Below are 27,225 nucleotides of genomic sequence, written 5' to 3'. Positions count from 1 at the left end.
CCAACAGTGCCCAGACATACCATATCATTATCAGAATACAGCTGAAACCGGTCAACAACTCTGTGCTGAAATCTCCAGATTAGTAGAGACCCGGCCTTTCAAAAATCAGGTATAGATTCTCTTGGTACATACATGTCGGGGGCTCAGTTTATTTATTCACACGGCCCCCGCTCTTTTTACATAGCACGCCTTCCTGAGTAGACGGCCACCACTGAGTAAACATGGCTTGTCTTGCCATCTCAATGTGGGTGCTTTTTAAGTTGCACAGTTCTTGTAGTTTAGTGGCAGGTTTCTTCTGCTTACCCACTTTTAGATACGTGGCGCGCCGGCGTAGCTTGGGGTGAGTTTCCCCCAAAGGGTTTAGTTAAGTTCCCCCATGAGGGAAAGGCGATGGCAGGGGGGAATTCATAGACAGTGACCCCTTTGCTGTTTTGTTTTGCTGTTCTTATAGCCATATATGTGTCATCGGTCTCTTCATACTGCAATACTCAATACATATGTTTTAGTGTAGACATTTTGCACAAATTGGATACAAAAATCTAAAGATTTTATTATACATGTGCATTGTTTATAAAAACCCAATCTCTGCGATACGTGTGGACGTCCACCACACGTCTTCAAACGTTCTTAGCAGAGGACCGATTGGCCAGTTAGAGTAAAGCACCTTCATACACGCGCGCACCACAGGCGCACCCCCAACATAAAGCGAGTACAACTGAGAGGCCCATTCCGTTTCGGGTTCCAGCTTGCAATAACGAAATAATCGGCTTTGACTCAAAACAAGAAAGCATAGAAGTGTCAGAGATCAACTTTCAGGACCATTAAATACACGGTGAGCAATTTCTATAATTAGCTAAGTGGGGGAGGGGGAAAAAACACGTGCTTGTTTTAAAGTAAAAATGCGGTGAGGGAGATGTTTAGTATTTCCGGGTTTTCTGTGCTTTAGCCCAGTCAGCGGAAAGAGTAAGGCAGATCGATGTTACAGCAGTAATCGAAAATGGCTTGCAGAGAAATTGCTGGAGGCAGCAACGTGACCATTCGAACATCCAGCAAATAATGGAGAGAATGTCTGCAGAAAGTTGATGCATGTGAGTAATGATGCATGTGAGTAATGATGCATTCATACACAAAGCCTTGACCAATTTAGGGAATAATCTCCTGTAGAAAAGCACGGATTAAATTTAAACCAAGTTTATTTGTTGTTTCAGGCTGCGAAAGGATGAGGAAGACGCCAATTGCCTGAACAAAAATTGTTGTTTTATTCAAAAAAGGAAAATAAAGAGTTCCTTTAGCCACAGAAACTTGTGGACTTGTCTGTCTCTTCGAACCCCCTTTTATTTTGAGTTCTGTAATGAGGGTGAACAGGGAGGACCCGTTACTCAGTCCTCGTAGGCCCAGTGGAACTCTGTCATAGTTCCCTCCTCTGCAGTACGTCTGTTCTGCAAGAAGAAGAAAAAACTCCACCTAGTCCTTCTTTCCTGTCAGTCCAATAAAGGGGCTGGTCAGAGTTCAGCCAATCTGAGTCAGAAGATCGAGATTGTCTACTTAAACCCTCCCAGGCCCCACACCCTCTCCCCCAGCCCATGGCTTGCCATGATGCCTCACTAGGATGCCCCGGCGCATAGTACTGTACTCCATGGCAGAGAGAGTGGTTTCCCCCGGGAACAGACGTTAAGTACCCGGGTTAGGGTAGGTGCGTTTTTCCTCGCGAATGGCCTTGGACGGAATGGGTAGGGTCAGCGACTCTTCCACTTCACCATGAGCCCTCGTCTCGGGCGATATGGTGGATTCCACGTGGACTGCCATGTGTGGATCTCCAGGGGTCAGGTGGTCGTTTAAGCACTGAGCGGGCTGGTTCCCAGCCCCTTTAATGGCCAATGTTCAGCCTGTGAACTCTTGACTCTTGCTGTCATCTATCACGGATGTTCGCTGCATAAGCGGGTGAAGCCAGGGCTCGGAACCCTGCCGCTTGTCTGTGTCACTCGGCATCGTAGGCTTCCTTGCACCCTTACACAGGCAAACACATGATTGACGATACAGCCCATAATATGAGGGATTGAATACAAACAACCTGCGATCTACTAAGAAAACAACAATAGATGAGAAAAGATTAATGATTGACGGTGGAGTGCATACCCCTGATGAATTTCCATTCCAAGGAGTCTCAATAGAAAGTGGTGAAGAGGAATGAAACATGTTGGGTCGAATGGAGTGAATGACAGAACAAATGGAGACTGTATGTTTGAAACAGAAATAACTGTACATTTCATATTTTTTTTATTGCTCCATTTTTTTTCACTCAAACACAGAAAAAAGAAATAGATGTTTTTATACTAAAAAAAGTTTAGAGTAACATTGTAAAAAGCACTATAAAACCAACAATCAATGTAATCTTGCAAACACAATGGGAGTCATAATACCCTGGCGGTAGCCGTGCCGGTAAATACGGCGTAATTTTTTATCCGGCACCCTGGAATGGGCAATTACCAGGCCATTACAGCCCCGGCGGACTCGGTAATTGCCCATTCCCGGGCGCCGGAAAATATTGCTCCCCATTCCCATTTGAGTCCCTTTGAACACAATGGGAATGGGGAGGACGGCTACACCGGCACCATTCATGAATGGTGCCGGTGCTTCTGTCAAGGTCTGCAAGCGGGTGCCTTTCCGCCCGCCGGGTCCTAAACCTTGAACAACTACTGTGATCATACAGAAGGGCATTTGCCCTTTCCCAGGGCAGTGATATCCTATTTCTGTAATTCTCTCTCTTTAGCGCATATCCTCTTCTGTTCACTTCACAATATTCTTTCTCGTTTGGTTCTGCGTCTTTTCAGGGTTATTCCACTTTGCCCTTCTCTGCAGCCATTGCTCTTTCAATCCTAATGCTTTTCACAATTCTTACTGCGTCACCATTCGTCCAGGCTCTTACTGTCTCATATATATGACTGGGATGACCATTATTATTATTATTATTTTTATTATTTTTATTATGGTAGTTATTGAGCATGGACCTATCTCTGAGAAGCAATGCACTGCATTACAGAGATATACAATACAGATAGATACCTAACAGAGCGCTTTTCAGAGGTAGCTTCTGTCTTCTTCGTTCTTGAAGAACGCTCTGTGTCCCTCTGCATCGTACACATGGCTTTCTGAGCCGGGGAACACACTACATCCAACTTTGTCTTCCTAAGCATCTACCTTCTGCTGCTCTATGCTCGCCCACCTCCAACTCTCCAACTCTCTGAGGGGCAGATGCTTCTCGTGGCTTGGGTATCCCTCTGGAACAGCCTCCATGCCTCTCTCAAACTTGAGCAGGACCACCTAAGATTCAGGAAGCAACAAAAGACCTTCCTTTTCGCTTCAGCGGTCTCTCTCCCTCTCCCTTGCTGATGTCCCTGTCTGCTGCACATCCTAGTTACCTGACCACCCACTGAACATACAGGACCAGGCTCCTGCATGGCCAGTTGCCCTTGCACTGCACCCAGGCCTCCCAACTACTTAGGGACTGTATCTACAACCCTACAGTCCCCTGATTATCTGCACTTATGAGCCACCTCCCTGGAAGCACTTATGAATTCCTTTGCACTCCCGCCCCAGGCACTTCTTCCCCAGTCCCCGCCGCACTTGTGCGATCTGAATGACACAAGGCCTAGTAAGATTGTTGTTTTGGCCTCTTTTTGTCTTCCCTTCCTTGTCTTGTCGTGCCTAGAAACACTTATGAAAATGCGCATTATAAATGACTTATATCATATCATGCTCCACTATCAGCTTCCCAGCAATTTTCTAACTCGCTGGCTTTGCCGTCAGCTGAGTCTCCTCCGCTCTCAGCTACAGTGTGGCCGGTGGGCTTCCCTCATTGGCGTGCACACGTCTCTGCCTTGGCTTGTTTCTGCATCTCTCTCCACATTAGCTTTGCTGTGCCAGTTAAATGTGAATTCGTATTTAAAGAGACATATTCATTTTCTGGTTGACAATAACCGATGGCAGTGTCTTCTTCATCCCAGTATCTGTATTGACTGTCCTTCAGGTGGTCTGATATTCCCAAGTAGTCTGTTTCAGAATATTCTTTTCGGAGTTCCTCATGGGAATGGGAGTCCATGTCCCCAAAGGGGGAGTCTCTCCCGGTGAGGTCCCGCCTGCGTCTACCCCTAGGAAGGGTACTGCGGAGTTGGCTCACCTCCCTAACCTCATGCAGATCTGGTGGGGGTGGGGCTCCTTGTTGAGGAGAGGGAGAAATTCCTGAGATTCGTTACATACCATAATACAGCAATCACTCCCATCGGAATCCACCTAATTTGCTACAAACAGACAGCAATCGCTTGTATCTGTGTCCCCCCAAAAATGTACACGTTTCTGTCTATTAATCACTCTAATTGCTTAGAAATCCATCAGGGGTTACTTAAACGTGTTCATCAGTCCTTTAGGGGTTTGTTTCACATACACATCACGCCTATTCTGCATTGAATCGTTTTCATTTGCTGATCCACATATTGATATTGCTTAAACCTTCTCCTAAATCACTTAAATTGTGTAATTGAAGATTTCTATACGTTCATGTTTCTGTCTAGTAAAAACAAATTGCTTAGATATTCATCAGTTTAAAACTGCTGTTGCATTGTTTGGGGGTTTGTTGTACATATAAAACATGCCTATTATGCATCAGATACATGTAATTCACTTTTCTGACCCACATCCTTGATATCACGTGAACCTTCTTCTAAATCACTTCCATATTGACCTTTAGCCTTTTTTCTGGCGTACCTTTAATTCATTTTAAAATCCTTATATGGCAAAAAGAAACCTCACATGCTCCTTATCCATTACGTGCAAGGTGTTGCAATGTCTAATGTTGCTGTCAGAATTACGATCTAGAAAAATGAGGGGATGTGATGGCCATGTTTTGATTCAAGCCTTTGTCTTGTAGGTAGAGTAGCTTAACTCGCTGAGCTATCTTCCCCACTCAATAAATAGCATTACTTTTACAGATGTTAAATAAAACATGAGAAATGTTGCTGGTGTTAATTTAGGAAATAATAGCTATTTGGGGTGGGGGGGGTTGAGATCACGGTTGGCTATAAGGCCACAGAGATGAAAAATCACACCATGAGACTTTGCTTCAAATACGTAATCTGCCAAATCACAGGAGTTTTCTAGGTAAGTGTGATGCTGGAAATGCATCGGAGGGACAGGGCCTCCGTATCCTCATCCTTTACTGCTTTTTATCGCGTGTTCTGTCGTGTTTTACGCCAGGTGTTCATGTGGGACTCCTGTTGGTGCAGCTCTCTCTCTTTTGGTTTGGTGAACAGACCCATGGGATACCCTTATGGCACCCGTGGGTAGGGGTGCAACCCTGCACCTGTAGTGAATGTTTTTGGGCATCTGTGGGTGACCCACAGAGCAGGGTACGGGCTGGTGGCAGCTCCGTGCTGAAATGACTGGTGCCATGGGCGTCCTCCATTTTCGGATGCCCAGGCCCTGTCATTGGAATTGGTAGATTCCTGATGGAGACAACATGGCCCCATGGCCTCTTGCCTTCCATCACCTGTTACCTTGATCTTCCCCAAGTCCCGGGAAGCCCTGCCTCTGACCCTTCCCCCTGACTGGCTGTTGGGTGGAAGTTCCATATATGGCAGTGTGGGGAAGTGCCGACCAGACTGGCTGGAGCCTTCTCAACGACCGTATGTTATGGGTACGCCTGTGGGTGGGACCTGGGTGAATGGAGTGTGTGACGAATATACATTCTATGTTGAGGCAGTCTAGTATCTGGTGGTTGACACAATGGTTGAGACAGCCCTGACCGAAACCGGTATGAATGCAGCTTGGAGTGTTGAATGGCTCGGTACTTGTCCCAATAATCATAACTTTTTGTGAGTGTCTGGAGAGAAGTGAATGGCCTGAATACCTTGTGTGCCTGATTGGCTGCATGCCTGCATGAATGCCCATAGTCGTGATTGGATGCTTGAGTGTGACCCAGCATAATGAATGGGAGATCAACAGTATATCTGGGGACCTCTCACTGCTAGGAATCATGTTCAGAAGCTGAAGTCCACTATGACGAGTAACTGGAGTAACTGAAGCTTGACCTTGAAGCCCTGCTGGACAGCTGATCTTTGCCTAAGCTCCCTGGTAGACAGACCTTCGACAGGCTGCCAACCCGATACGGGGACTGTTGCGGAACTCCAAGGAGAAGGGCCCGGACTGTTGTCCGCCACTGTCGCCGACTGCTGTCGCCGACTGGAGCCGCCATGCTCCAATTGCCTAAGAACTTCATTGATCCAAGCACGCTCTCGTCCGCATCATCGCCGCCGTATCCTGCTGGAGAAGGCCTGACCGTCGACGCACCGAGGAGCATCCACCGGTGGGTTTCCTGCCACCCAAAGACCACAGAGACGCTGATGACTCGATGCCCTTGCTGGGCCACAGTTCTTCAACTCTTTGCGGTCCAGAACTATCAACACTGAGGTGCCCCGCACAGCACTTCTTTGCAGGACGTTTACGCTTCCCCGTCAACGAGCACCGCTAGGAACGACGCGGCCACTTCAACGTTGTAGCTCGACCTGTTCTCCGTTGGACGTTCGACGACCCGTGACTCCTGCCTGAAAGGGAGGACACTCAAGAAGGGTTGTCGATTTCCCTGACGAGGAACGCTACAACGCCAGGTACTTTGGGGTTGCAGAACTATTGGAAGGTCCAGTGGGAACAATATATGGACTGGGCTTGTATCTTTCTTCTACAGGTTTCCCAGGTGGGGGGATCTCCACACAGCGCTGTGTTTAACGGTAGTTACCAGTATTCTGCTTATTGCTCAACCATCTTGCTTTCCTTCCTCTCTCTACTGCTGGTTTCCTCTTTATTTTGATCTGTGTGTCATTCTGACCGTATGCTATTTAATAAGATCTAGTAACGTTAGTGGTACCACTTTAGAATTGTACATATCTACCATTGTTGATTTTCAGAGTACAAAGTGAGTTATCGTGATCGTGTATATGACCTTGAATATTAATTATATAAAGACTGTGTTTTAACCGATACAGTGTGCAGACATTCCTTCGTGGGTGCTTGGGGACTACACTGTACTTAAGAATCAGCTCGCATCATCTCCTGAGAAGCTAGGCCTTGATTACTCGACTACGTTACCAATACTAGAAAATCTTGGCAGGGGTCTCTGTGCCTCCCCTCTACCATATAGAGAGTGGAAGTGCAGATCCCCTCCGGTCTTCACAGTAAGACAATCATCTGTGGCTGGTTCATTGCGAAATATTACAGGGGCAACCCAAAGAAATACTTCATCTGGCAGATCACAGACGTTTGCTAGGTAAAACCATCAGCTGTGGCTGGTTCATTGCACACTATTGCAGGGGAAACCCAAAGAAATACTTAATTTGCCAGTTCACAGGGGTTCACTAGGTAAATTCATCAGATGTGGCTGGTTCATTGCACAGTATTGCAGCGGCAACCCAAAGAAATACGTAATCTGCCAAATCAGAGGGGTTGCTAGCTAAAACTATCAGCTGTGGCTGGTTCATTGCCAAGTATTGCAGGGGATCCCAAAGAAATATTTAATCTGCCAGATCACAGGGATTTGCTAGATAAAAAAATCAGCTGTAGCTGGTTCATTGCACAGTATTGCAGGGGAGACTGAAAGAAATATTTAATCTGCCAGATCACAGGGGTTTTCTAGGTAAGACAATCAGCTGTGGCTGTTTCATTGCGAAATAATACAGGCGCAACCCAAAGAAATACTTCATCTGGCAGATCACAGACGTTTGCTAGGTAAAACCATCAGCTCTGGCTGGTTCATTGCACACTATTGCAGGGGCAACCCAAATAAATATTTAATCTGCCAAATCACAGGGATTTGCTAGATAAAACAATCAGCTGTGGCTGTCTCATTGCACAGTATTGCAGGGAGACTGAAAGAAATATTTAATCTGCCAGATCACAGGGGTTTGCTAGGTAAAACAATCAGCTATGGCTGGTTCAATGCACACTATTGCAGGGGCAAACCAAATAAATATTTAATCTGCCAAAACACAGGGATTTGCTAGCTAAAACTATCAGCTGTGGCTGGTTCATTGCACAGTATTGCCGAGGCAACCCACAGAAATACTTATTCTGCCAAATCAGAGGGGTTGCTAGCTAAAACTATCAGCTGTGGCTGGTTCATTGCACAGTATTGCAGGGGAGACCCAAAGAAATGTATAATCTGCCAGATCACAGGGATTTGCTAGATAAAACAATCAGCTGTAGCTGATTCATCGCCCAGTATTGCAGGGGGGACTGAAAGAAATATTTAATCTGCCAGATCACAGGGGTTTGCTAGGTAAAACAATCAGATGTGGCTGGTTCATTGCACACTATTGCAGGGGCAAACCAAATAAATATTTCATCTGCCAAATCACAGGGATTTGCTAGATAAAACAATCAGCTCTGGCTGTCTCATTGCACACTATTGCAGAGGCAACCCAAAGAAATACTTAATCTGCCAGATCACAGGGGTTTGAAAGGTAAATTCCTCAGATGTGGCTGGTTCATTGCACAGTATTGCAGGGGCAACCCACAGAAATACTTAATCTGCCAAATCAGAGGGGTTGCTAGCTAAAACTATCAGCTGTGGCTGGTTCATTGCCCAGTATTGCAGGGGAGACCGAAAGAAATATTTAATCTGCCATATCACAGGCGTTTGCTAGGTAAGACAATCAGCGATGGCTGGTTCATTGACAGTATTGCAAGGGCAACACAAAGACATATTTAATCTGCCAGATCACAGGGGTTTGCTACATAAGACAATCAACTGTGTCTGGTACATTGCACAGTATTGCAGGGGCAACCCAAAGAAATTCTTAATCTGCCAGATCACAGGGATTTGCTAGATAAAACCATCAGCTGTGGCTGGTTCATTGCACAGTATTGCAGGTACAACCCAAAGAAATATTTAATCTGCCAGATCACAGGGATTTGCTAGATAAACCCATCAGCTGTGACTTGTTCATTGCGAAATATTACAAGGGCAATCCAAAGAAATACTTCATCTGGCAGATCACAGACGTTTGCTAGCAAAACCATCAGCTCTGGCTGGTTCATTGCACACTATTGCAGGGGCAACCCAGAGAAATACTTAATCTGCCAGATCACAGGGGTTTGCTAGTTAAAACCACCACCATCAGCTCTGGCTGGTTCATTGCACAGTATTGCCGAGGCAGCCCAAAGAAATATTTAATCTGCCAGATCACAGGGGTTTGCTAGGTAAAACCATCACTGGTTCATTGCACAGTATTGCAGGGGAGACCCAAAGAAATATATAATCTGCCAGTACACAGGGATTTGCTAGATAAAACAATCAGCTGTGGCTGGTTCATTGCACAGTATTGCAGGGGCAACCCACAGAAATACTTAATCTGCCAAATCAGAGGGGTTGCTAGCTAAAAGTATCAGCTCTGGCTGGTTCATTGCACAGTATTGCTGAGGCAACCCAAAGAAATACTTAATCTGCCAGATCACAGGGGTTTGCTAGGTAAAACTATCAGCTGTGGCTGGTTCATTGCACAGTATTGAAGGGGAAACCCAAAGAAATATATAATCTGCCAGATCACAGGGATTTGCTAGATAAAACAATCAGCTGTAGCTGATTCATTGTACACTATTGCAGGGGAGACTGAAAGAAATATTTAATCTGCCAGATCACAGGGGTTTGCTAGGTAAGACAATCAGATGTGGCTGGTTCATTGCACACTATTGCAGGGGGAAACCAAACAAATATTTCATCTGTCAAATCACAGGGATTTGCTAGATAAAACAATCAGCTGTGGCTGTCTCATTGCACACTATTGCAGAGGCAACCCAAATAAATACTTAATCTGCCAGTTCACAGGGGTTTACTAGGTAAAACCATCAGCTGTGGCTGGTTCATTGCACAGTATTGCAGGGGCAACCCAAAGACTTACTTAATCTGCCAAATCAGAGGGGTTGCTAGCTAAAACTATAAACTGTGTCTGGTTCATTGCACAGTATTGCAGGGGAGACTGAAAGAAATATTTAATCTGCCAGATCACAGGGGTTTGCTAGATAAAACCATCAGCTGTGGCTGGTTCATTGCACAGTATTGCAGGGGCAACCCACAGAAATACTTAATCTGCCAAATCAGAGGGGTTGCTAGCTAAAACTATCAGCTCTGGCTGGTTCATTGCACAGTATTGCCGAGGCAACCCAAAGAAATACTTAATCTGCCAGATCACAGGGGTTTGCTAGGTAAAACCATCAGCTGTGGCTGGTTCATTGCACAGTATTGCAGGGGAGACCCAAAGAAATATATAATCTGCCAGATCACAGGGATTTGCTAGATAAAACAATCAGCTGTGGCTGTCTCATTGCACACTTTTGCAGAGGCAACCCAAAGGAATACTTAATCTGCAAGATCACAGAAGTTTGAAAGGTAAATTCCTCAGATGTGGCTGGTTCATTGCACAGTATTGCAGGGGCAACCCACAGAAATACTTAATCTGCCAGATCACAGGGGTTTGAAAGGTAAATTCCTCAGATGTGGCTGGTTAATTGCACAGTATTGCAGGGGCAACCCACAGAAATACTTAATCTGCCAAATCAGAGGGGTTGCTAGCTAAAACTATCAGCTGTGGCTGGTTCATTGCACAGTATTGCAGGGGAGACCGAAAGAAATATTTAATCTCCCATATCACAGGCGTTTGCTAGGTAACACAGTCAGCTATGGCTGGTTCATTGACAGTATTGCAAGGGCAACACAAAAACATATTTAATCTGCCAGATCACAGGGATTTGTTAGATAAAACAATCAGCTGTGGCTGGTTCATTGCACACTATTTCAGGGCAACCCAAAGAAATACTTAATCTGCCAGATCATAGGGGTTTGCTAGGTAAAACCATCAGCTGTGGCTGGTTAATTGCATACTATTGCAGGGGCAACCCAAAGAAATGCTTAATCTGCCAGATTACAGGGGTCTGCTACGTAAAACAATCAACTGTGGCTGGTTCATTGCACAGTATTGCAGGGGCAACCCAAATAAATTCTTAATCTGCCAGATCACAGGGATTTGCTAGATAAAACCATCAGCTGTGGCTGGTTCATTGCACAGTATTGCAGGTACAACCCAAAGAAATATTTAATCTGCCAGATCACAGGGATTTGCTAGATAAAACCATCAGCTGTGGCTGGTTCATTGCACAGTATTGCAGGTGCAACCCAAAGAAATATTTAATCTGCCAGATCACAGGGATTTGCTAGATAAAACCATCAGCTGTGGCTGGTTCATTGCACAGTATTGCAGGGGCAACCCAGAGAAATACTTAATCTGCCAGATCACAGGGGTTTGCTAGTTAAAACCACCACCATCAGCTGTGGCTGGTTCATTGCACAGTATTGCAGGGGAGACCCAAAGAAATATATAATCTGCCAGATCACAGGGATTTGCTAGATAAAACAATCAGCTGTAGCTGATTCATTGCACAGTATTGCAGGGGAGACTGAAAGAAATATTTAATCTGCCAGATCACAGGGGTTTGCTAGGTAAGACAATCAGATGTGGCTGGTTCATTGCACACTATTGCAGGGGCAAACCAAACAAATATTTCATCTGCCAGCTCGCAGGGGTTTGTTAGATAAAACAATCAGCTGTGGCTGGTTCATTGCACACTATTTCAGGGCAACCCAAAGAAATACTTAATCTGCCAGATCATAGGGGTTTGCTAGGTAAAACCATCAGCTGTGGCTGGTTCATTGCATACTATTGCAGGGGCAACCCAAAGAAATGCTTAATCTGCCAGATTACAGGGGTCTGCTACGTAAAACAATCAACTGTGGCTGGTTCATTGCACAGTATTGCAGGGGCAACCCAAATAAATTCTTAATCTGCCAGATCACAGGGATTTGCTAGATAAAACCATCAGCTGTGGCTGGTTCATTGCACAGTATTGCAGGTACAACCCAAAGAAATATTTAATCTGCCAGATCACAGGGATTTGCTAGATAAAACCATCAGCTGTGGCTGGTTCATTGCACAGTATTGCAGGTGCAACCCAAAGAAATATTTAATCTGCCAGATCACAGGGATTTGCTAGATAAAACCATCAGCTGTGGCTGGTTCATTGCACAGTATTGCAGGGGCAACCCAGAGAAATACTTAATCTGCCAGATCACAGGGGTTTGCTAGTTAAAACCACCACCATCAGCTGTGGCTGGTTCATTGCACAGTATTGCAGGGGAGACCCAAAGAAATATATAATCTGCCAGATCACAGGGATTTGCTAGATAAAACAATCAGCTGAAGCTGATTCATTGCACAGTATTGCAGGGGAGACTGAAAGAAATATTTAATCTGCCAGATCACAGGGGTTTGCTAGGTAAGACAATCAGATGTGGCTGGTTCATTGCACACTATTGCAGGGGCAAACCAAACAAATATTTCATCTGCCAAATCACAGGGATTTGCTAGATAATACAATCAGCTGTGGCTGTCTCATTGCACACTATTGCAGAGGCAACCCAAAGAAATACTTAATCTGCCAGCTCACAGGGGTTTACTACGTAAATTCATCGGATGTGGCTGGTTCATTCCACAGTATTGCAGGGGCAACCCAAAGACTTACTTAATCTGCCAAATCAGAGGGGTTGCTAGCTAAAACTATAAACTGTGTCTGGTTCATTGCACAGTATTGCAGGGGAGACTGAAAGAAATATTTAATCTGCCAGATCACAGGGGTTTGCTAGATAAAACCATCAGCTGTGGCTGGTTCATTGCACAGTATTGCAGGGGCAACCCACAGAAATACTTAATCTGCCAAATCAGAGGGGTTGCTAGCTAAAACTATCAGCTCTGGCTGGTTCATTGCACAGTATTGCCGAGGCAACCCAAAGAAATACTTAATCTGCCAGATCACAGGGGTTTGCTAGGTAAAACCATCCGCTGTGGCTGGTTCATTGCACAGTATTGCAGGGGAGACCCAAAGAAATATATAATCTGCCAGATCACAGGGATTTGCTAGATAAAACAATCAGCTGTGGCTGTCTCATTGCACACTATTGCAGAGGCAACCCAAAGGAATACTTAATCTGCCAGATCACAGAAGTTTGAAAGGTAAATTCCTCAGATGTGGCTGGTTCATTGCACAGTATTGCAGGGGCAACCCACAGAAATACTTAATCTGCCAGATCACAGGGGTTTGAAAGGTAAATTCCTCAGATGTGGCTGGTTAATTGCACAGTATTGCAGGGGCAACCCACAGAAATACTTAATCTGCCAAATCAGAGGGGTTGCTAGCTAAAACTATCAGCTGTGGCTGGTTCATTGCACAGTATTGCAGGGGAGACCGAAAGAAATATTTAATCTGCCATATCACAGGCGTTTGCTAGGTAAGACAGTCATCTATGGCTGGTTCATTGACAGTATTGCAAGGGCAACACAAAAACATATTTAATCTGCCAGATCACAGGGATTTGTTAGATAAAACAATCAGCTGTGGCTGGTTCATTGCACACTATTTCAGGGCAACCCAAAGAAATACTTAATCTGCCAGATCATAGGGGTTTGCTAGGTAAAACCATCAGCTGTGGCTGGTTCATTGCATACTATTGCAAGGGCAACCCAAAGAAATGCTAAATCTGCCAGATTACAGGGGTCTGCTACGTAAAACAATCAACTGTGGCTGGTTCATTGCACAGTATTGCAGGGGCAACCCAAATAAATTCTTAATCTGCCAGATCACAGGGATTTGCTAGATAAAACCATCAGCTGTGGCTGGTTCATTGCACAGTATTGCAGGTACAGCCCAAAGAAATATTTAATCTGCCAGATCACAGGGATTTGCTAGATAAAACCATCAGCTGTGGCTGGTTCATTACACAGTATTGCAGGTGCAACCCAAAGAAATATTTAATCTGCCAGATCACAGGGATTTGCTAGATAAAACCATCAGCTGTGGCTGGTTCATTGCACAGTATTGCAGGGGCAACCCAGAGAAATACCTAATCTGCCAGATCACAGGGGTTTGCTAGTTAAAACCACCACCATCAGCTGTGGCTGGTTCATTGCACAGTATTGCAGGGGAGACCCAAAGAAATATATAATCTGCCAGATCACAGGGATTTGCTAGATAAACCAATCAGCTGTGGCTGGTTCATTGCACAGTATTGCAGGGGCAACCCACAGAAATACTTAATCTGCCAAATCAGAGGGGTTGCTAGCTAAAACTATCAGCTCTGGCTGGTTCATTGCACAGTATTGCTGAGGCAACCCAAAGAAATCCTTAATCTGCCAGATCACAGGGGTTTGCTAGGTAAAACCATCAGCTGTGGCTGGTTCATTACACAGTATTGCAGGGGAGACCCAAAGAAATATATAATCTGCCAGATCACAGGGATTTGCTAGATAAAACAATCAGCTGTAGCTGATTCATTGGACAGTATTGCAGGGGAGACTGAAAGAAATATTTAATCTGCCAGATCACAGGGATTTGCTAGGTAAGACAATCAGATGTGGCTGGTTCATTGCACACTATTGCAGGGGCAAACCAAATAAATATTTCATCTGCCAAATCACAGGGATTTGCTAGATAAAACAATCAACTGTGGCTGTCTCATTGCACACTATTGCAGAGGCAACCCAAAGAAATGCTTAATCTGCCAGATCACAGGGGTTTGCTACGTAAGACAATCAGCTGTGGCTGGTTCATTGCACAGTATTGCAGGGGCAACCCAAAGAAATTCTTAATCTGCCAGATCACAGGGATCTGCTAGATAAAACCATCAGCTGTGGCTGGTTCATTGCACAGTATTGCAGGTACAACCCAAAGAAATATTTAATCTGCCAGATCACAGGGATTTGCTAGATAAACCCATCAGCTGTGGCTTGTTCATTGCGAAATATTACAGGGGCAATCCAAAGAAATACTTCATCTGGCAGATCACAGACGTTTGCTAGCAAAACCATCAGCTCTGGCTGGTTCATTGCACACTATTGCAGGGGCAACCCAGAGAAATACTTAATCTGCCAGATCACAGGGGTTTGCTAGTTAAAACCAGCACCATCAGCCCTGGCTGGTTCATTGCACAGTATTGCCGAGGCAGCCCAAAGAAATATTTAATCTGCCAGATCACAGGGGTTTGCTAGGTAACACCATCAGCTGTGGCTGGTTCATTGCACAGTATTGCAGGGGAGACCCAAAGAAATATATAATCTGCCAGATCACAGGGATTTGCTAGATAAAACAATCAGCTGTGGCTGGTTCATTGCACAGTATTGCAGGGGCAACCCACAGAAATACTTAATCTGCCAAATCAGAGGGGTTGCTAGCTAAAACTATCAGCTCTGGCTGGTTCATTGCACAGTATTGCTGAGGCAACCCAAAGAAATACTTAATCTGCCAGATCACAGGGGTTTGCTAGGTAAAACCATCAGCTGTGGCTGGTTCATTGCACAGTATTGCAGGGGAGACTAAAAGAAATATTTAATCTGCCAGATCACAGGGGTTTGCTAGGTAAGACAATCAGATGTGGCTGGTTCATTGCACACTATTGCAGGGGCAAACCAAATAAATATTTCATCTGCCAAATCACAGGATTTGCTAGATAAAACAATAAGCTGTGGCTGTCTCATTGCACACTATTGCAGAGGCAACCCAAAGAAATACTTAATCTGCCAGTTCACAGGAGTTTACTAGGTAAATTCATCGGATGTGGCTGGTTCATTCCACAGTATTGCAGGGTCAACCCAAAGACTTACTTAATCTGCCAAATCAGAGGGGTTGCTAGCTAAAACTATCAGCTGTGTCTGGTTCATTGCACAGTATTGCAGGGGAGACTGAAAGAAATATTTAATCTGCCAGATCACAGGGGTTTGCTAGATAAAACCATCAGCTGTGGCTGGTTCATTGCACAGTATTGCCGAGGCAACCCAAAGAAATACTTAATCTGCCAGATCACAGGGGTTTGCTAGGTAAAACCATCAGCTGTGGCTGGTTCATTGCACAGTATTGCAGGGGAGACCCAAAGAAATATATAATCTGCCAGATCACAGGGATTTGCTAGATAAAACAATCAGCTGTGGCTGTCTCATTGCACACTATTGCAGAGGCAACCCAAAGAAATACTTAATCTGCCAGATCACAGAAGTTTGAAAGGTAAATTCCTCAGATGTGGCTGGTTCATTGCACAGTATTGCAGGGGCAACCCACAGAAATACTTAATCTGCCAGATCACAGGGGTTTGAAAGGTAAATTCCTCAGATGTGGCTGGTTAATTGCACAGTATTGCAGGGGCAACCCACAGAAATACTTAATCTGCCAAATCAGAGGGGTTGCTAGCTAAAACTATCAGCTGTGGCTGGTTCATTGCACAGTATTGCAGGGGAGACCGAAAGAAATATTTAATCTGCCATATCACAGGCGTTTGCTAGGTAAGACAGTCAGCTATGGCTGGTTCATTGACAGTATTGCAAGGGCAACACAAAGACATATTTAATCTGCCAGATCACAGGGATTTGTTAGATAAAACAATCAGCTGTGGCTGGTTCATTGCACACTATTGCAGGGCAACCCAAAGAAATACTTAATCTGCCAGATCATAGGGGTTTGCTAGGTGAAACCATCAGCTGTGGCTGGTTCATTGCATACTATTGCAGGGGCAACCCAAAGAAATGCTTAATCTGCCAGATTACAGGGGTTTGCTACGTAAAACAATCAACTGTGGCTGGTTCATTGCACAGTATTGCAGGGGCAACCCAAATAAATTCTTAATCTGCCAGATCACAGGGATTTGCTAGATAAAACCATCAGCTGTGGCTGGTTCATTGCACAGTATTGCAGGTATAACCCAAAGAAATATTTAATCTGCCAGATCACAGGGATTTGCTAGATAAAACCATCAGCTGTGGCTGGTTCATTGCACAGTATTGCAGGTGCAACCCAAAGAAATATTTAATCTGCCAGATCACAGGGATTTGCTAGATAAAACCATCAGCTGTGGCTGGTTCATTGCACAGTATTGCAGGGCAACCCAGAGAAATACTTAATCTGCCAGATCACAGGGATTTGCTGGGTAAAACAAACAGCTGTGGCTGGTTCATTGCAAACTATTGCAGGGGCAACCCAAAGACATTCTTAATCTGCCAGATCACAGGGATTTGCTAGATAAAACCATCGGCTGTGGCTGGTTCATTGCACACTATTGCAGGTGCAACCCAGAGAAATACTTCATCTGCCAGATCACAGGGGTTTGCTAGGTAAAACAATCTGCTGTGTCTGGTTCATTGCACACTATTGCAGAGGAAACCCAAAGAAATACTTAATCTGCCAGATAACAGGGATTTGCTAGATAAAACCATCAGCAGTGGCTGGTTTATTGCACACGATTGCGGAGGCAACCCAAAGAAATACTTAATCTGCCAGATCACAGGAGTTTGCTAGGTAAAACCATCAGCTGTGGCTGGTTCATTGCACACTATTGCAGGGGCAATACCAAAGAAATACTTAATCTGCCAGATAACAGGGATTTGCTAGATAAAACAATCAGCTGTGGCTGTCTAATTGCACACTATTGCAGAGGCAACCCAAAGGAATACTTAATCTGCCAGATCACAGAAGTTTGAAAGGTAAATTCCTCAGATGTGGCTGGTTCATTGCACAGTATTGCAGGGGCAACCCACAGAAATACTTAATCTGCCAGATCACAGGGGTTTGAAAGGTAAATTCCTCAGATGTGGCTGTTTAATTGCACAGTATTGCAGGGGAAGCCCACAGAAATACTTAATCTGCCAAATCAGAGGGGTTGCTAGCTAAAACTATCAGCTGTGGCTGGTTCATTGCACAGTATTGCAGGGGAGACCGAAAGAAATATTTAATCTGCCATATCACAGGCGTTTGCTAGGTAAGACAGTCAGCTATGGCTGGTTCATTGACAGTATTGCAAGGGCAACACAAAAACATATTTAATCTGCCAGATCACAGGGATTTGTTAGATAAAACAATCAGCTGTGGCTGGTTCATTGCACACTATTTCAGGGCAACCCAAAGAAATACTTAATCTGCCAGATCATAGGGGTTTGCTAGGTAAAACCATCAGCTGTGGCTGGTTCATTGCATACTATTGCAGGGGCAACCCAAAGAAATGCTTAATCTGCCAGATTACAGGGGTCTGCTACGTAAAACAATCAACTGTGGCTGGTTCATTGCACAGTATTGCAGGGGCAACCCAAATAAATTCTTAATCTGCCATATCACAGGGATTTGCTAGATAAAACCATCAGCTGTGGCTGGTTCATTGCACAGTATTGCAGGTACAACCCAAAGAAATATTTAATCTGCCAGATCACAGGGATTTGCTAGATAAAACCATCAGCTGTGGCTGGTTCATTGCACAGTATTGCAGGTGCAACCCAAAGAAATATTTAATCTGCCAGATCACAGGGATTTGCTAGATAAAACCATCAGCTGTGGCTGGTTCATTGCACAGTATTGCAGGGGCAACCCAGAGAAATACTTAATCTGCCAGATCACAGGGGTTTGCTAGTTAAAACCACCACCATCAGCTGTGGCTGGTTCATTGCACAGTATTGCAGGGGAGACCCAAAGAAATATATAATCTGCCAGATCACAGGGATTTGCTAGATAAACCAATCAGCTGTGGCTGGTTCATTGCACAGTATTGCAGGGGCAACCCACAGAAATACTTAATCTGCCAAATCAGAGGGGTTGCTAGCTAACACTATCAGCTCTGGCTGGTTCATTGCACAGTATAACCGAGGCAACCCAAAGAAATCCTTAATCTGCCAGATCACAGGGGTTTGCTAGGTAAAACCATCAGCTGTGGCTGGTTCATTGCACAGTATTGCAGGGGAGACCCAAAGAAATATATAATCTGCCAGATCACAGGGATTTGCTAGATAAAACAATCAGCTGTAGCTGATTCATTGCACAGTATTGCAGGGGAGACTGAAAGAAATATTTAATCTGCCAGATCACAGGGGTTTGCTAGGTAAGACAATCAGATGTGGCTGGTTCATTGCACACTATTGCAGAGGCAACCCAAAGAAATGCTTAATCTGCCAGATCACAGGGGTTTGCTACGTAAGACAATCAACTGTGGCTGGTTCATTGCACAGTATTGCAGGGGCAACCCAAAGAAATTCTTAATCTGCCAGATCACAGGGATCTGCTAGATAAAACCATCAGCTGTGGCTGGTTCATTGCACAGTATTGCAGGTACAACCCAAAGAAATATTTAATCTGCCAGATCACAGGGATTTGCTAGATAAACCCATCAGCTGTGGCTTGTTCATTGCGGAATATTACAGGGGCAATCCAAAGAAATACTTCATCTGGCAGATCACAGACGTTTGCTAGCAAAACCATCAGCTCTGGCTGGTTCATTGCACACTATTGCAGGGGCAACCCAGAGAAATACTTAATCTGCCAGATCACAGGGGTTTGCTAGTTAAAACCACCACCATCAGCTCTGGCTGGTTCATTGCACAGTATTGCCGAGGCAGCCCAAAGAAATATTTAATCTGCCAGATCACAGGGGTTTGCTAGGTAACACCATCAGCTGTGGCTGGTTCATTGCACAGTATTGCAGGGGAGACCCAAAGAAATATATAATCTGCCAGATCACAGGGATTTGCTAGATAAAACAATCAGCTGTGGCTAGTTCATTGCACAGTATTGCAGGGGCAACCCACAGAAATACTTAATCTGCCAAATCAGAGGGGTTGCTAGCTAAAACTATCAGCTCTGGCTGGTTCATTGCACAGTATTGCTGAGGCAACCCAAAGAAATACTTAATCTGCCAGATCACAGGGGTTTGCTAGGTAAAACCATCAGCTGTGGCTGGTTCATTGCACAGTATTGCAGGGGAGACCCAAAGAAATATATAATCTGCCAGATCACAGGGATTTGCTAGATAAAACAATCAGCTGTAGCTGATTCATTGCACAGTATTGCAGGGGAGACTAAAAGAAATATTTAATCTGCCAGATCACAGGGGTTTGCTAGGTAAGACAATCAGATGTGGCTGGTTCATTGCACACTATTGCAGGGGCAAACCAAATAAATATTTCATCTGCCAAATCACAGGATTTGCTAGATAAAACAATCCGCTGTGGCTGTCTCATTGCACACTATTGCAGAGGCAACCCAAAGAAATACTTAATCTGCCAGTTCACAGGGGTTTACTAGGTAAATTCATCGGATGTGGCTGGTTCATTCCACAGTATTGCAGGGTCAACCCAAAGACTTACTTAATCTGCCAAATCAGAGGGGTTGCTAGCTAAAACTATCAGCTGTGTCTGGTTCATTGCACAGTATTGCAGGGGAGACTGAAAGAAATATTTAATCTGCCAGATCACAGGGGTTTGCTAGATAAAACCATCAGCTGTGGCTGGTTCATTGCACAGTATTGCAGGGGCAACCCACAGAAATACTTAATCTGCCAAATCAGAGGGGTTGCTAGCTAAAACTATCAGCTCTGGCTGGTTCATTGCACAGTATTGCCGAGGCAACCCAAAGAAATACTTAATCTGCCAGATCACAGGGGTTTGCTAGGTAAAACCATCAGCTGTGGCTGGTTCATTGCACAGTATTGCAGGGGAGACCCAAAGAAATATATAATCTGCCAGATCACAGGGATTTGCTAGATAAAACAATCAGCTGTGGCTGTCTCATTGCACACTATTGCAGAGGCAACCCAAAGAAATACTTAATCTGCCAGATCACAGAAGTTTGAAAGGTAAATTCCTCAGATGTGGCTGGTTCATTGCACAGTATTGCAGGGGCAACCCACAGAAATACTTAATCTGCCAGATCACAGGGGTTTGAAAGGTAAATTCCTCAGATGTGGCTGGTTAATTGCACAGTATTGCAGGGGCAACCCACAGAAATACTTAATCTGCCAAATCAGAGGGGTTGCTAGCTAAAACTATCAGCTGTGGCTGGTTCATTGCACAGTATTGCAGGGGAGACCGAAAGAAATATTTAATCTGCCATATCACAGGCGTTTGCTAGGTAAGACAGTCAGCTATGGCTGGTTCATTGACAGTATTGCAAGGGCAACACAAAGACATATTTAATCTGCCAGATCACAGGGATTTGTTAGATAAAACAATCAGCTGTGGCTGGTTCATTGCACACTATTGCAGGGCAACCCAAAGAAATACTTAATCTGCCAGATCATAGGGGTTTGCTAGGTAAAACCATCAGCTGTGGCTGGTTCATTGCATACTATTGCAGGGGCAACCCAAAGAAATGCTTAATCTGCCAGATTACAGGGGTTTGCTACGTAAAACAATCAACTGTGGCTGGTTCATTGCACAGTATTGCAGGGGCAACCCAAATAAATTCTTAATCTGCCAGATCACAGGGATTTGCTAGATAAAACCATCAGCTGTGGCTGGTTCATTGCACAGTATTGCAGGTACAACCCAAAGAAATATTTAATCTGCCAGATCACAGGGATTTGCTAGATAAAACCATCAGCTGTGGCTGGTTCATTGCACAGTATTGCAGGTGCAACCCAAAGAAATATTTAATCTGCCAGATCACAGGGATTTGCTAGATAAAACCATCAGCTGTGGCTGGTTCATTGCACAGTATTGCAGGGGCAACCCAGAGAAATACTTAATCTGCCAGATCACAGGGATTTGCTGGGTAAAACAAACAGCTGTGGCTGGTTCATTGCAAACTATTGCAGGGGCAACCCAAAGACTTTCTTAATCTGCCATATCACAGGGATTTGCTAGATAAAACCATCGGCTGTGGCTGGTTCATTGCACACTATTGCAGGTGCAACCCAGAGAAATACTTCATCTGCCAGATCACAGGGGTTTGCTAGATAAAACCATCAGCAGTGGCTGGTTTATTGCACACGATTGCGGAGGCAACCCAAAGAAATACTTAATCTGCCAGATCACAGGAGTTTGCTAGGTAAAACCATCAGCTGTGGCTGGTTCATTGCACACTATTGCAGGGGCAATACCAAAGAAATACTTAATCTGCCAAATCACAGGGAGTTGCTAGATAAAACCATCAGCTGTGGCTGGTTCATTGCACACTATTGCAAGGGAAATACCAAAGAAATACTTAATCTGCCAAATCACAGGGAGTTGCTAGGTAAACCCATCAGCAGTGGCTCGTTCATTGCACAGTATTGCAGGGGCCACCCAAAGAAATTCTTAATCTGCCAAATCACAGGGAGTTGCTAGGTAAAACCATCAGCTGTGGCTGGTGCATTCCACAGTATTGCAGGGGCAACCCAAAGAAATACTTAATCTGCCAAATCACAGGGAGTTGCTAGGTAAAACCATCAATCAGCTGTGGCTGGTTCATTGCACACTATTGCAGGGGCAACCCAAAGAAATACTTAATCTGCAAGATCACAGATGTTTGCTACGTAAAACCAACAGCTGTGGCTGGATCATTGCACAGTTTTGCTAGGGAAACCCAAAGAAATTCTTGATCTGCCAGATCACAGGGGTTTGCTATGTAAAACCATCAGCTGTGGCTGGTTTCATTGTGCAGTATTGGAGGGGCAACAGAAAGAGAACAACATATTTTCAGTTCCGCTTGATTTGTCATCGCTCTGGCCCTCCAGCGACATCCCCAATATATTGCCTTTGATTGGGCATTGGAGGGTTGCAGATGAGAATGCCTTGTATCGAAACCTCGATTGTTATATGAAACTGAATTAAATTACAGGTGTGCATCACCAGAGGGCGTAATCCCCCCATTCATCTTTCTGAGACCATACAGTCAAAAAGTGATATTGACGGAGGACAACGAAAGAAATATCTGTTCTTATGGCTTATTGATATCGCAGAACTTGAGCTCTACATGTAACAAGCATGCTATCATGATCACGGTTATGAACGTAAATGTAGGGCATTTAACAGAGTTACGTCTTAATACATTGACAGAGGATGTACCATTGTGTTCCACTGACCCTGGACACTTCTCAAAAGGTTTTCAAGCATAAAGAAAACAACTCATACAATGTTACCCAATTGCTTAGGCTTCCAATCTTCAGTGGACAAGCAAAGGCTGCTTTTGAGACTCAGGTTTGAGATAACTCTGCTCTACTAAACAAAAGCAACACCGCGTAGACCCAGCATGCATCTGTGAAAACAATCAGCATCCATCTGCCCTATGGGAGGAAGTATCACAGGTGGCAAAGTTACATAGCCAAATGAGATAGCGGCACACTCAGACCATGGAAGGCTTGCAAGTCATGGGTTTAACACCCTTTCAGGGGATCCAATATCTGCACAAGAAAAGCTGCGCGTGTTGTGAATGAAATTGCAGGTCATCGTATTCTTGAAGACCTAGAAAATAGACCTCGGAAGGATAATATAAGGGTCAGGGGTGTTCCCGAAATCATCTCTGTGATTTCCCATCACTTTATTTAAGAAGCTTTTGACAAGAAAATACAGACTGGTGTACATTGTGATATTGCGTGTAATATTAACTTTTTCTTAATCATAAGAGGATTATTGTTATGGTGTTTAATCCCCCTGCCCCTAAACTACACCCTTTAGACTGTTCAACAACCTCATGGAGCTAGAGTTTCAGAAAGAATTTTCTAGAAGCCAGGTACTGAAGACAAAGCAGATCTAGAAAGCGAGAGGTAGCGGCAGCACTGGGAGAAAACCCCAATCTGCTGGGGGAAGTCATGCCAAGACCCCATATACATGAAATTGTACAAGGCATTGCCATCAACAATGTTGGCGTCAACAAATAAGATACTGGGGCTGGATGATTTCCTTCTTAAATAGTCAAGCAATGCAACACAGATCCAATGAGGGGGGGGAGAGGACCATTACAAAGGAATAATGGGCAGTCGGAGCAAAGTCAGAGGCGAGACACCATACGCAGAAAAAATGGATCAGGTTAGAAAATACCCACTTCTTTGGAGGTGAAAGTCATGAAACTCTATCCTTTGATAAAGTTCTGTCAATCATTTTGTAATGTTTGCACATCAGAATGTTTTAATTTATTTTTGAAAATTGTGTGAAGATTTATTATGCATTTTTGTTAACAGGGGACACTTTATTTTCTATATTGGAGTTATTTGCGGTGGAATAATTTTCCAGCCAGTCAGTAGATCAGAGATTTAATCAGTGCTGGTTATCGGGACTGGAACAGTGTCTGTACGAGGAGGGCCAGTTCAAGCCTGAGCTATGATTGGGCCCTCTCTAATACCTTGTCTTGTACAGTGCTTTGAGCAGTCTCAGCACTGCCAACTTTACTTTAAGATATGTCAATATTTATATAATAAAGAATATATATATTTGCATGACAGGGCAAGGAAAATGGGCAAGGAAAATTCACTTGTGGGGTCATATGTATTTTATTCCTATACATAAGTTGCTCAAATGGTGGGTTGGACATTTTCAGGAAGATGCAATGCCGCATTTATATTTATGGAAAGTGCAACACAAACTTTAAGGAAGTGCACGTGTCATGCAGATTTTTTTCCATGTGCAATGCGGATTTTAATAACGTTGCAATGCAGAATTTAAGGAAGGTGAATGTGGATTTCACAGAAGGTGCAATGCAGATTGTAAGGAAGTTGCGAGCCAGGTTTAAAGGATGTTGCAATGTGGATTTTAGGTGCAATGCCGATTGTAAGGAAGTTGCAATGCAGGTTTTAAGGAAGGTGCAATGTGGATTTCACGGAAGGTGCAATGCAGATTGTAAGGAAGTTGCGAGCCAGGTTTAAAGGATGGTGCAATGTGGATTTTAGGTGCAATGCAGATTGTAAGGAAGTTGCAATGCAGGTTTTAAGGAAGGTGCAATGTGGATTTCACGGAAGGTGCAATGCAGATTGTAAGGAAGTTGCAATGCAGGTTGTAAGGAAGGTGCAATGCAGGTTTTAAGGAAGGATCAACGTGGATTTCACAGAAGGTGCAATGTGGATTTCACGGAAGGTGCAATGTAGATTGTAAAGAAGTTGCAATGCAGGTTTTAAGGAAGGTGCAATGTGAATTTCACAGAAGGTGCAATGCAGATCGTAAGGAAGCTGCAATGCAGGTTTTAAGAAAGTTGCAATGTGGATTTCACGGAAGGTGCAATGTGGATTTTACAGACGGTGCAATGCAGATCGTAAGAAAGTTGCAATGCAGGTTTTAAGGGAGGTGCCATCTGGATTTCACGGAAGGTGCAATGCAGATCGTAAGGACGTTGCAATGCAGGTTTTGAGGAAGGTGCCATGTGGATTTCACAGAAGGTGCAATGCAGATCATAAGGAAGTTGCAATGCAGGTTTTAAGGAAGGTGCAATGTGGATTTCACAGAAGGTGCAATGCAGAATGTAAGAAAGTTGCAATGCAGGTTTTAAGGAAGGTGCATTGTGGATTTCACGGAAGGAGCAATGCAGGTTTTAAGGAAGGTGCAATATGGATTTTAGGTGCAATGCTCCCTCCACTTATTTATGCCTGAAACACTTGTGTACGAGCGCGATAGAAATAAAATATCAATCAATCAATCGATCTGTCCTGGTTCCCATTGGTTTGTTTGTTTGTTTATTTTATTTATAAAGGGCTCCAGACCCGGGAGTAAAAGGGCGCTTAAAGAGAGGTTACAAGGCATAGTAAATAGAAATGACAATGATACATTTGTAAAGTAATGTACAGTATATACAGTCCGAGGTAATTAGGCAGACAGATGCTGCATTTATGCATGAGCAAAATCAGTCATTGGCCACCTGGATATGTCTAAACACCTTTGAAAGCCGATTACAGTGGATTCCTTACACTGGCCCAATGTTGGCATGGTCTGCAGTATCCTCATTGGTACACCCCGTCCCCCCACCCTCCCGTCTGGTCACTTGCACTTTTGACCTTTTGTTTGGCACTTCCTCTGTTGACTGCATTTGCTCTCGTGCAGGGCTAATGGGAGCCCTCACCTTCAGGCTCAATAAAAGTGCAGGTGCAAAGTTCAACCTCGGGTCACAGAGACGACCCCAATAACAGCTGCAGGGGATGAACAGGTCATGCCCTATAGGCCACCCCCACGTGCCATGTCAGTAAAGAGGAGCATGCTACATTTTAGGACAGACACACCTTCACCACAATCGGGCCATAGTTAGAAGCGCAAAGCCTTCATGGCGCTGGGATGCCAGAAGCAGTAAATGGGTTATTGCACTGGAGCACTGGAAAGCAAACGTCTGTACTAGTTTATTACAGGTGCTTCTGTGGCCGTCTCCCAGAGCCGCACAGCGGGCTTACAACACCCCACCGAGGCACGTGCTGGGGCCGGACGCTCATTTCAGACTCCCCAGGAGAGATGTCTGACAGCTCACAGCCATGAGCGGAACAGAAGGCACCATGGGCAGTTCCACTGGACGTTGGACTCCCCAAGTGCACCAGTTGGGGACAGAAAACTCGGGGCACGCCTCGGCTTTCTGAAGCAGAAATTAACCCCTGAAACTCCTGCACGCTGAACTGTTATAATCACACTGCCCCCCTCCCCCACCCGCATCTCAGTCAGTATACGACTCTGCTATGTTTATCGAGAGTCATAGCACCCACAGATTCGTGTTCCATGAGGGCGAGCGTCTTCTCTTGCCTACATGGTTACACAGCGCCTAGTGGTTTCGACTGCTCATGCGATGCATGTAGGCGCTACTTTATCCCGCTTTGACCAAAACAAAGTTATAGCCCAGACGCAGGAGACACCATAAGCTCAATTGCCCCCTCCCACTTAAATATTGCTGGCCACAATGTGTCATTTCATCCGTAGCGACGTCCTCAGCCTAAAACGGATCACCCGCAGTTCACCACACAGCATGCTGCACCTAACCCATTCAGCTATCTCCCCAACGGAAGCGCGGAATTGAAAAAACGCTCACGGTTTCACCGCTGGTTGCAAGTAGGTTTGACCCCCGAGGCCGGGCCCGGCTTTGGACCCCCGTCAGTAATCAAGCCCTCGGGGTTTGGTAAAGCGCCTTGAGTCCTGGTTCCGTAGACAGTGTCTCCCTGGATGCAGAGTGCGCGTCTGTGTGCACTCAAGGAAGCAGCACACACCTGTCTGCAGTATGCAAATCACTTCCCCCAGGGGGTGGGGAGGGGGCGGTGACGGGGGGAGGTGTCTGTTCTGCGGCCAACCTCAAAACTATTCAGAAACCCCTGATTTAAAGATGCCTTTAAATACCGAGGATTGTGAGCAGGGGAGTCAGGGTCCTGGTGAATCCTAAACTTGGGGGTAACTGTGGTAA

The 27,225-nt window shown here is 44.8% G+C and overlaps 1 protein-coding gene and 1 long non-coding RNA gene across 3 annotated transcripts in view; one reads left to right on the top strand and one right to left on the bottom strand.

Annotated features, from left to right (window-relative positions):
* The window catches only part of LOC138516983 (uncharacterized), a 78,421-nt gene extending 51,412 nt beyond the window's left edge, over positions 1 to 27,009 (bottom strand). Inside the window, exon 1 of one of the 2 annotated variants that reach the window (XM_069632472.1) lies at positions 26,860 to 27,009. The gene's annotated coding sequence lies outside the window, so the exon portion shown is untranslated. The remainder of the gene's footprint in view (positions 1 to 26,859) is intronic. The other variant, XM_069632473.1, reaches the window with a different exon arrangement.
* On the top strand, positions 716 to 1,297 carry LOC138515676 (uncharacterized). The gene is made up of 3 exons (XR_011282153.1): positions 716 to 832; positions 952 to 1,088; positions 1,209 to 1,297. It is a non-coding gene; the product is annotated as an uncharacterized lncRNA (long non-coding RNA).
* Positions 27,010 to 27,225: the final 216 nt, after the last annotated feature.

Source organism: Ambystoma mexicanum, chromosome 6q (genome assembly GCF_040938575.1).
Source record: "Ambystoma mexicanum isolate Mex_15411 chromosome 6q, UKY_AmexF1_1, whole genome shotgun sequence".
Lineage (NCBI taxonomy): Eukaryota > Metazoa > Chordata > Amphibia > Caudata > Ambystomatidae > Ambystoma > Ambystoma mexicanum.
Note: the sequence above shows the minus strand (reverse complement) of the source record. Positions and strands in the feature narration are given on the sequence as shown.